Source organism: Sorex araneus, chromosome 1, assembly GCF_027595985.1.
Source record: "Sorex araneus isolate mSorAra2 chromosome 1, mSorAra2.pri, whole genome shotgun sequence".
Classification (NCBI taxonomy): domain Eukaryota; kingdom Metazoa; phylum Chordata; class Mammalia; order Eulipotyphla; family Soricidae; genus Sorex; species Sorex araneus.
The window spans coordinates 184,586,598-184,599,633 of record NC_073302.1 but is presented as its reverse complement, the minus strand read 5'-3'; the positions used below and the strand labels follow the sequence as shown (position 1 = coordinate 184,599,633).

At 40.7% G+C, this 13,036-nt stretch overlaps 1 long non-coding RNA gene across 1 annotated transcript in view; it reads left to right on the top strand.

The window, feature by feature from the left end:
• Positions 1 to 13,036, top strand: part of LOC129400090 (uncharacterized) — a 35,797-nt gene that overhangs the window by 8,130 nt on the left and 14,631 nt on the right. The window contains exon 2 of the long non-coding RNA XR_008627426.1: positions 8,678 to 8,843. This is a non-coding gene — a long non-coding RNA (uncharacterized LOC129400090). The remainder of the gene's footprint in view (positions 1 to 8,677; positions 8,844 to 13,036) is intronic.

The following is a 13,036-nucleotide window of genomic DNA, read 5'->3' as shown; positions in this document are numbered from 1 at the left end:
GTATGAAACTCCTTGACACACACCAATCCCAAGAATCAAAACCCATCAAGTAAGTAGTAGAAATAAATATAGACTTTATACCTAGACACTTTACAATGCAGCTGCAGAATAAATGGGAAAATATTGAGAGATATTTGAGAACAGTTTCAAAATATCTTAATTGAACATATTAATTTATTTGGTGTATAGGCTACAAAATGTATTTAAAGGAGCAACTGTTAAACTGATAGTTGACTTTACAATACTGGCAATGAAAGCCAGACATCAGTGAAATGATATCTCTATACTCAAAGAAACTTTCTGTCAATTTAACCTAAGAAAAAAACTTTTGAAAACAAAGATATAATACTGTAGAAAACATAAGTACAATACTTCATGATATTGAACCTAGAGATATCATCAATGATTCAATGCCACTGGCCAAGCAAACAGAAACTAAGATAAACAAATGGACTACATCAAACTAAAAATTTTCTGCGCCATGAAAGAAACAATGACCAGAATAATAAGACACTTAGAGATTGGGAGAAATATTTTTCCACCACTCATCTGATAAAGAATTAATATCCAAACACTTGTAAAATATAAATATAATGTAAAAAAATTTGTGAAACTGACAAGATAAAAGCAACCAACTCCATAAAAAAGGGGGAGAAAAGATGAACAGAAATGTCTTTAAAGAAAATATACAGATGGTCTATAGGTAAATGAAGAAATTTGCTTTATCACTTATCAAAGAAAGTTAAATTAAAACAATAATGAGATATCACCTCCCACCAGTGAGATTGGCACGCATAACAAAGAACAAAAACAACCAATGTTTGTATGGATGTGGGGAAATAGGAACCCTTATCTATTGCTGCTGAGAATGTCAGCTGGTATGACCTTTGTGGAAAACAACATGGACACTTCTTTCACTGCCACTGACTGTTTTTGGCATATCAGATACACCACGGGTAGCTTGCCAGGCTCTGCTGTGAGGGCAAGATACTCTTGGTAGCTTGCCCGGCTCCCCGAGAGGGGCGGAGGAGTCAAACCCAGGTTGGCTGCGTGCAAGGCAAATGCCCTGCCCGCTGTGCTATCTCTCCAGCCAGGACACTTCTTTAAAAAGTTATAATTGAACTTCTATATTACTTGGCAATTTCACTTCTTGAAATCAAGATGTTCCTAAAACTCTATTCCCAAAAGACATACACACTTCAGTATTCATTGCAGCACTATTTACAATAACCCCAAGTCTAGAAACAATTCATGTATCCCAGAACAGATGACTGGGTAAAGAAACTTTGGCATATTACACAGCAGAATACTACTTAGCCACTATAAAAGACAAATTCATGCAATTTGTGGCTACAGGGATGGGAACAGAAGGGATGAGAAGAGTCACACTGGAAGAAGTCATTCAGAAGCAGGAGAAGAGGGACAGACACAGAGTGAACTCTGCCAAATGTGGGATATAAAGAAATATAGTAGGGAAATAACAAATGTCCAAAAGCAGGACCTGAGAACTGGTACAGAACTGAGCTTACAGTGACAGGGAGTGGGTATAGGGTAAGATGGGAACTTGGGGACAATAGTGGAGGGAAGTGGAGCAAGTGATGCTTGAATGTCATAAGCATAAAACACTAACATTAACAGTATTGTAAGTTATGGTGCCCAAATTAAAAAACAATTTTATAAAAAGATGATGCTATGAAATAAATTTCAGAGACTTGAAAATGGTGGCATTTGCTGTAGCTTACTCTTGCTCACTTAAGAAGTTTCATTTTTATAAAATACTGGAGTAATATTGATTTATTATATAGGTTTCAAGTGGGCATCAATTTCAATCAACATCTGTATATAATACATTATCTTCAGCACTAAACAATCCAACTCTACCCTTCACCATACAATTAACCTCTTTTACCTGATTTACCTACCCCCTTCATCCTTCCCTTTTGGTTCTCAGTAATTTGACTAAGATAAATTCTACAGAATGGTAAGACTACATGAAAGGTCTAAAATAAATGTAGGAATGGCAAGTATAAGAAGTGATATAGATGTGGGTAAATATAAATGAACACTTACTACATAAAATGGTGATAATGCTTTAAAGCGCAATAGTAAATACTAGATAATTGCGACATGGGGTGAATAAATTTAGGGAAAGCATCTTAAAGTCTTTAATTTTCTTACAGGATAAAAATACTAATAGAATTACTTTAGCTATATATATTTATATGCTTTTATGTACATGTTTTATAATGAAGTTTTAAAAAAATCTTGAAAGATACAGTGACTTGAGCACTTCGAAGTCTATGGTCTTTGACTTTAGTCAACAGCATTTTCAGTGATCCCTGGAACGCCTACCTTCTTCCATTGTCAGATTCCTCACACTCTCTGCAGGAATGCTTTTATATATTCTCTAGTCTCCTACTAATTACATGTTCCCACTCTCTCCCCTCATCCTCAGCACAGAAAATTGCCTCCTTATTTACCACGCATATAACACCCATAAGCTGAGCATTTTCTTAACTTCTGGTCTCAAAGCCCGAAATTTTTACAACATCAATTCTTTTCACCTTTTCTATTAAGGCAATTGAGCTTTTCCTTCTCTTAGGCTAATCCCTCGCTATCTTCAAAGGCATTTTATTTTCCTTATTCCAACTCTACCAATCCTACACTCCTCTCGTGAAAATAATCCTTAGCCCTAACAGTTTCACATGTTCGAGTTCAAGGACTGTCGATTTTAACACACACACTCCCATGCGCATGCACACACAGCATCCTTGAATCCAAAGCTCTCTTCTAATAAAAATGCAATGGCTCCTTTTTCATAGTTGAACGTTTTGAAACCCTTGTCTCTTCTTTGGTCTTTGTTTCTTCCCTCTACTCTTGATCTGTTAGAAATAGGACTTTTCAAACCTTTTAATCTTAGGATTCCATTTATGCTTTTGAAATTTATATGAGACCTTAAACTGCTCTGGTTTAGCTAGGTAACCAGAAGTATGATTACTTGGAGAAACTAAACTTCTCTTTGTAAATGGATAAATACTCCATCCTTTTGAGTTTTTGTTTGTTTGTGGTCACACTTCGGCAGTGCTCAGAGGCTCCTGCCTATGTACTCAGGAGTGACCTCTGAAAGAGCTCAGGGGACCATATGTCATGCCAGGGATTTATTCCAGGGCAGGAGAGAAGCAAAAACGCCTGCAAGTCAAGCCCCTTAGCCCTTATTCTATCTCTCTGGCCTTCTTTGCTTTTTATCTGGAGCAAATGGAATTTGTATCTTACTAATTGTAGAATCCCAAGACTTAGATTAGTATTTTAGATATCATTAAGTAATTATTAACTCTACTTATTTGTTTTCTTGATCTCACTAATTCTATGTTGGTAAATGTGAAAGAGTTATGTATTTCAGCTCAATTAAAAAATTAGGGTTTTTTGTAGATATAAAAATATATTTTGTATATATATGTATATATATACACACACATGCATATATGGCTCAAGGCCACTCTCCACATGTTTGGATGAGCCTCACGCATGAAGGAACCGGCAGAGGAACCCAGGTGTGTGGGACCCGGGGCCGAGAACTCCAAGGCTGCTCAGAACGGGACTGGGCCTCTTCCACCCAGATTCACTATTTTTCAGTAGCTAGGCAGTCACACGCAGAAACTGCCCCCAGGCCATGTAATCCCATCAATGGCCAATACCCAGAGACTATAAAACCAAGCTCCTGGAAGCACGTGGCTGAGATGTTGCTGGACAACATCTGATAGCCTAGTTCTCCCTTTTGGGAGAACTGGCAAGCTACTGAGAGTTTACTGCTCGCATGGGGGAGAGCCTGGCAAGCTCCCTGTTGCGTATTCATATGCCAAATACAGTAGCAATGATGGGTCTCATTCCCCTGAACCTGAAGAGCCTCTAATGCGGTACCATTGGGAAGGATGAGTAAGGAGAGGCTGCTAAAATCTCAGGCTAGGATGAATGGAGACATTACTGGGCCCACTTGAGCAAATGGAGGATCAACAGAATGACAATGATACAGTGATACAGTGATAAAACAAAATGAAATAGTTTATGAAACATGAGTACAAAACTAATTCACCCAACTCTTTGGAATAAATGGAAAAGAAAAAAGATTTAATTTCACACTCCAGCTGATGTCTCTCCTACATCTGAGAAAATTGCCCCAGGTGTCCACAACAGAACTTCTGCTTGAGATTCTAATATGTGAAATATGATTTCTCAGAAGATGGTATTTCTCCAAAGAGTGAAGGAGAAAAAACTTTATCAACAGCAAATTAAAAAAGAGCTGAGATACAGTAGTATTATCATGACCAAATGTAATAATGTTATTTATTCTTTTTGAAAAAGCAGAAATATGCCAGGGAAAAGAGAGTTGGCCAAGTAAGCAAACTAAAAGTTGATTTAAGAAAGTTTGCTATATGACAGTCTGTTCTTATAGCTCCACTTTGTAGAGATTTTTTTTTGAGGGAGAGAGATTAACTTTAATATCTCAAATCTTTAAAAAGAATATGCAAGACAAAAAGGAGTTGCAGTAAACTGCATTATATGTGTGAATAGTGCTGTCGCCAGATTCTGGCACCATCTCACACATTATGTATGAGCTATAGCTGGCTGTGCTTCTGCTGGTCTTGAAGAAAGAGACGTGTGCATATGAATTTCTATGTATGCCTCTGTGTGTGTGTGTGTGTGTGTGTGTGTGTGTGTGTGTGTGTGGTCTTTGATAAGAAGACAGGAAGAAGACAGTTGAGAGTTGAGGGTAGGTTGGCAAGAAGATGAGAAGAACAATATATAAATGGTTCTTGCAGATTTAATATCCAGGCCATCTTGGGAGACAATTAGCCACATTAAATTTAGGTGGTATTAATAGGATAGCAGAAAGATGGAATAGCTGGAGGTATGTCTTGGTAAAGAAAAATTTGGTTTTAATATCACCCAAGAAGTTGCCCATTTTTTAAAGTAAAATTAAATGATTGCTCTTAATTCATGTTTCATAAGAATTCCTAGTACCAAAAAAACCTTACAAAAAATAGAACTTGCTTTCCATCTCAGTCCAACATTTCATCTGAAATGTGGTCTGAGGCAAATAAAGCTACCCTCCCTGCAAAGCCCTCGCGAGCCCTTTGTGTTTGCCAGCTTTCAGGGAGCACACGGGTTGCCCTAGTGATGAATGTCCTGCTTTGTGTGGCCTCAGCATTTTTTCTGAAGAGGCTGTTTTAATGAGAAGGTGAATAGAGGGGGCTTCTTTTGAAAGGAGGATAAGAAGAGGGCCACTTCTGAAAATGCAGCATAATGGGTCCATTCCTTATCACAGAGATCTGACAGTCCCTGAAGCCTGCTCCCTCCCTCCCTGGCTGGTCTCTGATGTTTGGGATGGACTCTGCTTTCAACCCTGGCATCTTCCTTTGGAAGTAAAGAGGAACCGACCAATCACATCTCACTGTGTCCCTCTTGCCTCATCTTTGTTCTAAAAAAAGGGACTATTCTTGCTGTCTTAGGGAAAGACACACCCATGCTCCTTTCTCCTACCTATTTTAAAATGCTGTGCACCCCCCTCCCTATTTACCCACGCACTAAAAATTATGCTTCAGCCTGTTTGAACACCCTTTCTCCTTCAGGATTCATTATGCGGGGCAAGAGTGGGAGGGAGCCATGTAATAGCTGTATTTTAGAACTCGCTCGGGGCTAGCTTTGATTGAACACACACACACAGTCAACTCCAGATTATCCATGCTAATGGAAGGAATAGTAATTCAGACCTCAAACATTGTGCCTGACTTTGAAAATGTGTTCTGTGAAAAAAAAATTTTCTCTTTGAAAGCAGTAGCAGGTGGTTACTTAAAATAATAGTGAAATTACTTTTGTGTTGTCAGTGTTTGGCATAGGCAGCTATGTGAGGGACACCATTTTCCTCCTCCTTCCTGAACCCCACAACCTCACCTAGCACATATACTCCTCCTGTATTCAAGTTCTGTGCTCCTTAGAACACTGCACCCTCACCTCCCCGCCTTCGATTGCCAAAACGGACTCAGGAAATCAGTGTAGGGGTGAAGTTTATTTGACAGCATTTGACAGGTAACTAATTGAATAGCCATACAGACATAGATATTTCCATTTGAATAAGGGTCTACCCCCCAAAAAAGGAAACTAAATTTACATAACAATGTTCAATATTCAGTGTTTGCTCAAATAGAGCCCTATCCATGACATTATGTATCTCTTGTTGTTACTATATTTTGATGGTACATGTTTTATTTCATTGATTGCTGTCCCCCCATGCCTCGTGTGTAAAATGGTAGGGTACATTTTTTGGATCAAAATGACAAAAATGGGGGCTGGAGCAATAGCACAGCGGGTAGGGTGTCTGCCTTGCATGCAGCCGACCCGAGTTTGATTCCCAGCATTCCATATGGTCCCCTGAGCACCAATAGGAGTAATTCCTGAGCGCAGAGCCAGGATTAACCCCTGAGCATTGCTGGGTGTGACCCCAAAAAAGCAAAAAAAATGACAAAAATGTATAATTCTCAACATACTTCATCATAGTGTTTAGAATTCCTACTGCTGTTATTCAAGATTATCATCATCATCATCATCACATCATCATCATCATCATCATCCCGTTGATCGTTGGATTTCTCAAGCGGTCTCAGTAACATCTCTATTCATCCTAGCCCTGAGATTTTTAGAAGCCTCTCTTTACATGTCCCTTCAAGATTATAATAATGAATCATGAATCATGAATCATGAAATCCCATTGATCGTTGAATTGCTCGAGCGGTCTCAGTAACCTCTCCATTCTGTCCTATCCCTGAAATTTTAGAAGCTTCTCTCTACTCAGCCTTCCCAATGATGCCACATTGGAGGCTCTTTCAGGGTCAGGGGAATGAGATCCAGCTTGTTACTGGCTTTGGCATATGGATACACCATGTGAAGATTGCGAGGCTGTCCCATGTGGGCAGGAAACTCTCAGTAGCTTGCTAGTTTCTCCCAGAGGGAGAAGTAGGTTATAAGATATCGCTTCTGGGAGCTTGCTTTTAAGTCTCTGGATGTTGGCCGTTGATGGGATTACACACACCTGGGTTCCTCTGCTGGTACCTTCATGCATGAGGCTTGTCCGAACGTGTGGAGAGGGGCCTTGAGCATGGCTGTGCCTAGGTTCCGGTTTTACAGAAAAGGGGGAACTTGCTTGAGTACTTACAATTTCTGCTGCCTATCTTTAAAAAGGTGATAACAATAAAGTCTATTTCACTACAAGGTTAAATCTTTAAATGTCTGCTAACACCTTAACTTTATCTCTGGCACATGTTCACACACACACAAAGACACACACACATACACACACACACACACACACACACACACACACACACACACTGATTGGTTCTGACAGATGTTCTCTCAGCATCTCTGTGAGCCAAGATCTGTGCCAGATAACTTTCACCTGCTCTGTCATCAGCCCATTCTTCCCAGTGAGGAAACAGGTTAGTAGAAGATGAAGAATTATTATTCGTGTCACACAGACATTGGGATGCTGGGAATTCGAACTTTTAAAGCTGCAACTGTCCTTTGGTCGACACTTTCTTTCTGGAACTGCAGTGCCCAAATGAGTTTATCCCATGGCTGTGTTCCCCGTTTTATATATATATATATATCCACCTGACATGACATGGAGAAGATCAAATGCAATGTTTGTCACAGCAGGGAAGATCTTGCCTCCTAGACATGTCTCATGTTCTTTGCTCTTTGGGCCTGGGTTTCCACTCTGGGCTCTGAGCTGAGCTCACTAAACTGACTCTTCCCTTATCTCCAATCTGGGGTTATTATCTAATTGTGTCTCAGTGGACACCAAGGCATTTTTTCTTGCCTGAAAAATCTGTCTGTGCTTTGGGGCCTTGCCGGTTACTCCATCTGCCCAGCAAAATCTCTGTGAGAATGGGATTTCTTTTGTGCATGACTATAGCTTCAGCAGATGGTGGAGCTTGGACATCGGAAGAGCGTGATGCATGCGAGAGTGACTTACCAATGGAGAAGTGCCCCTGGTGAGAGGAGAGGGCTGCAGTTCTGGTTGGTCAGTGTTGTGCTGAGCAAGCACCTAATTGCTACGCTTCCAGTCACAGACACAGGGAGTAACGGTCGCCTGTGTGCCCGGCCTGCTGGCCCATTGCTTCCGGTCTCTTTGATGCCAGGAAGGAGCTGTCCTGATTCTTTGGTCAGGGAGTGAGGCCATGAGGTACAGCCTGTGACTAAGTATGTCCCTGTTTAGTTTCTGTTTCATCCTCATTAACTCTACTTCAACACTGGCCGTAGAGGGAAAGATTCATTTAGTGACCAAGCTTAATGAATAGATTCTTCTGGTCTCCTGTTTCACCGTTGCCCTCAGACTCGGAGCTCACTGAAGTGCCAATTTTAAGACGACAAGGGCAAGCAGCTGGGCTTGGGGGAAGTGCAGAGATATTTCTGCTGAGCTTTGTGTGCGGGCCCTTTCACAGGCACCAAAACTGCAGCGATGACAGGAAAATCCACGTCTGAATCACGCTGCCCTTGGGAAGCATTTGCCACCTGCCTGGTCCTTTAGGCACACCCAGACCTGAGGCATATTGTCAGAAACGCTTGATTTTGTCACCCCTGTACATTCAAAAAAAACCCCTTTTTTCCCCTTTTTTTGCAGGGGTCACTGCTTGGTATCTGACAGAAATCTGTAATCTCTCCTCTCTGGAAGGCCTCGGCAAAGAGCTTCCATTTCAGAGGAAGCTTGTTCCTGGGCAGCCGTCTCCAGAGAAAACGCCGTGTGAGGGAGCAGACAGTAAACATCCTCATCTCCCACAGGACCTGAGGTGACCGGAATAAGTTTTAGAGTGAGATCAGAGCGCCACACCATCGCTGCTCTGCGCCCGGCCCCTGTCTGTGTGTAATTGTGCTGTATAATTAATACAGAGCTAAAATTAAGCTCCTGGGTGAAGAGAGACTGACAGGCTGAAAAGGCGGAGGAACGTTAGTCTCTAAGAACGAGCTAGTTGGTGCTAGTAGACAGAGCCTGGGAGCTGTTTCTTCTGCTGTTACCATTTTGACCTTGAGGAATGGGGCTTTTGCAGTTGTCATTCCTCAGCGCTCTCTCTCTCTCTCTCTCTCTCTCTCTCTCTCTCTCTCTCTCTGGTGACCCCAGCCTTTGTTTCCTTTCATTTGTCCTGGGGCCTTTTAAATTCTTTGTCTGGCCCCCCAGCCCGCCCCCCCCCAAACAGTTTCTCTCACAAAGCAGGCTGACAGCACATAAACACCCTCTCTTAGGGGACTCCTTTGCTCTCTGAAAACACTGACTTTACCATGAAGGGCTGTCACTGAGAGGACTCGGGTCTGATTATTAGTAGACGTTTGAGACTCTTTTTACTTTTTTTTGCTTTTGCTTTTTGGGTCACACCCAGTGATGCACAGGGGTCACTCCTGGCTCGGCACTTAGGAATTACTCCTGGCGGTGCTCGGGGGACCATATGGGATGCTGGGAATCAAACCTGGGTCTGCCGCATGCAAGGCTTACCCACTGTGCTATCACACCAGCCCCCTCTTTTTACTTTTTAAGTTCTTTTTTAATTAAGACACTGTGATTTCCAAAGTTATTGAGACTTGAGTTTTAGGCATACAGTGTTCCAGTCAGAATTTCAGCACCAGTGTTAATGGCCTTCCACCAGTGTTCCCAGCACTCTGCCCCCCCCTCCAGCCCTCCCCCCACCCCCCAGCCCCATCCAGCCTGTCTGTGTGACCAGACATTGCTAAGTTCAGTTGTTGTGGTAGAATTTTGATTTTTAGAGCTGCTATTCCATACTAACACATTTATTTTTCATGCTCCTGTTTACTTTAGCCTTATGATCTCTGCCAAGTGTGTATTAAGGAAGAACATAGAGGTGGTGTTGGTAACTTAGGTAAAAGGGTCGATTATATGGTGGTAGTTGGAATAATCTTTAGTGGTAAGTATAATATGCCATATATCTTTGTTGATTTATAATAATTTCAAACTTCTAATGTTATAAAATAATCTAATAATTCAATAATAATTTTGTCTTTGTGTGTGTGGGGGGGGTGGTTTTGGGCCATACCTGGTGGTGCTCAGGCCTCTCTTAAAAGAACTTACAAGTACTCAGGGATCAGTCCTGGTGGGACTTAAGGGATACCGGGAATCGAACTGGGTCAGCCGCTGTGTAGGGCAAATGCCCTACTTGTTCTGATTCCATTGATAGTAATTTTAAATAAATAGAAATTTTGCATTAGTAAATTTTAAATACTTAGTAATTTTAAATAAAGGAAAGATGTTTTCTCCTCTCTTCACTGTTTGAGAGTCATCAACCGGCATAACTAAGCCAATGTTTGATAAGACGTGGCTTCTAACCTCTAAACATGTTCTACTATCCTACTCTTAGCTGACCATTCTTCCACCTTACACCAAAGGTAACGATGAGACATACTAATTCTGCATGTCTGTTTTAACTCCTCAATCTTGCTATTCCCCATTTGGCCAATAATCTTCTTCTTTAATTAGTTATAATAACCTCTAGCTCCGGGTTTCAAAGGAAGTTTTCTATGAACTCTCTGAACGCCTTCTAATCAGATGTGCTTCATACTTTTCACAGCTTCCCAACTTTTTTCTTGACCTTTATTAAGATGGCAGAGGAGGTAAAGCAGGGTATAGAGATGAGGGGAGGGGGAGGGAGAAAGAGAAAGTTTGGTCCACTTCTAAGTTCTCTTGCAAATTGTATACTGTTTTATCAATTAGCAGCAAGTATTGGCTTTTTGTATTTTGTTTGTTTGGGGTGCCACATGTGGTGACACTCGGGTTACTCTTGTCTCTGTACTCAGGAATTACTACTGGCAGTACTCTGCGGACTGTATGGGATGCCAAGGATAGAACCAACATTGACATGTGCAAGTCACATGCCTTACCTGCTATATTATCTCTCCAGTCCATCATTCAAATTTTTATATTTTACATACTTGTATTTTTAAGTATGATCTATAACATATATTCTGTTATTTTAGTACATTATTTTCTGTTATTATTACATGAAATTCTCCAAAATATTTCTGAAATTATTTCAGAGTACTTTTTTAAATAAAAATATGGGAGAAATTTACCTGTAAATATTAAGAATTTAATTTAACAGTTGGATACCTCTATGATGTGATACCTGAACCAATTTTCTCAAGTGAACTTTCAAATTGCTTGCAGCTGAGTGACCCCAGTTCAATCCCTGGCACTGGATAGTCCAACAAGCACTGTTGATAGTGACTCTTAGCACAAAGTTGGGAGCAACCCCTGATCACTATTGAGTGTGACCCCACCCTACCGGAGAAAGTTGAATAAAAACAGCACAGAGTGGCTATGCAAGCCAGAGTGCTATGCAAGTACTCTGACACTTAAGGAAGAGTGAATGGTTTTGACACTCTTTCCCTAGCAAGTCCTTTGTTTTTACCCAGATTGCATGATGTTCAGGAACAACTTATGAAAAATATGGGGCTTCTCTTAAAACTAAGTTTATTGTGAAGCCCCATATTATTACTTAACTTGTATGTCATTGGAGGCTCTCAGTGCTTAGATGATATGACTGGAGAACTATCTCAGGACTTAGACATACCTGGTAGTCCCCCAAGCACTTCCCAGGCATCACCAAGCCAACTCTACTTGCTCAAGGACCACTGGCCACTGGCACTGAAATGTATGGTCCAGTTGTCGGAGTGGTATTGAGAGTGAACCCCACAACCCTGAGGACTACTTGCAAGGTCCTACACTGGAGTGCAAGCTTTGAATGCAAGAGTCCAGTGTTCAATCTCCAGAATCTCATGGTCCCTGAGTACCACTAGGCATGATACAGTTAGTGTTGCACTGAGAACTTATCTCTGGCACTTCCTGTAGTGATCCCCTCTCCCCACAATTCATTTTAAGTATGTCAACAAATGCACTGCTTTGACTGCAGCAACTGCCGTCACTGTACATATATTCTGTCCAGGATATAATTAGGGTTCTTTCTGTTTTAGGTTGAATTTGTTTAAAATATAGTGTTAAAATTAGATATGTAAAGAACTCAAATGTTGCCAGTTTGACGCATCACTAATTCCTAGACTTGGAATGATTTCTATCTCTGCAGAAACAAGGTGTTTGAAAATTGGTTGAGAATTGCAAATGTGATCTCAAAGTAGTGCATGGGCTATGGTTTCTTTCCTAAGACATAGCATTTTTCAGGATCTGTGATGTTTGCTCACTTTAAGTTTGGATGCTTGAAAAATAGGAGATCTTTCTAACTGTGTTAAAGAGATAGTATAATTTTGGTCTATTTCCCATGTATAAGGATAGGCACTTTTGGTCTTTCAAAGGGGCTGATAACGTTAATCAAGAACAAAAGGTGGAATGGTGGAATTAGGTACATTTAGATGGAATGCCAGTTGATTTGATAAGGTTGTACTCTGTTTTTCCAAACAACTACAGGAGGCTATACACAGTGCCTGAGACTTTTAAGATATCTTTAATACATCGTTAGGTCAAATCTCTTAAATGAAGTACATTCTGGGTTAGGTTGCCACACCACATTAATTTATCAGATTCATAAACACTCCTACATAGGCAAGAATGATGGAGAGCACAGTCTAGTCCTCTACTACTCACAGTTCTTGATTTTATCAGGTAGCCAACCAAAAATATTCATTCATCAATTTTAGCTTGGCAAGGTGGAAGATCTAAATGTACATACTAGAGTATTACTTGCATTTTTACTCTAAATATCAACATTTGCAACTTTCATTAATCACTACTTCACTTGGCCTCTGTGTCAATATAGTTAATCGCCAGAAGTCTGTTTTTTAGAGTAAGATGTCAGAGATATTTGCAGAGAATATATGTGGGAATAGCTCACTCTTTGATATCTTTAGGTAAATTGCCACAAAGATGACAGGGGGAAAGGATGCAAAAAAGGATGGAAAGTAACTTGGAAAGAAGGCCTTTGTGACATTGCGGTGGTTGAGAGACCGTGTTCTTCACCCTCATTGT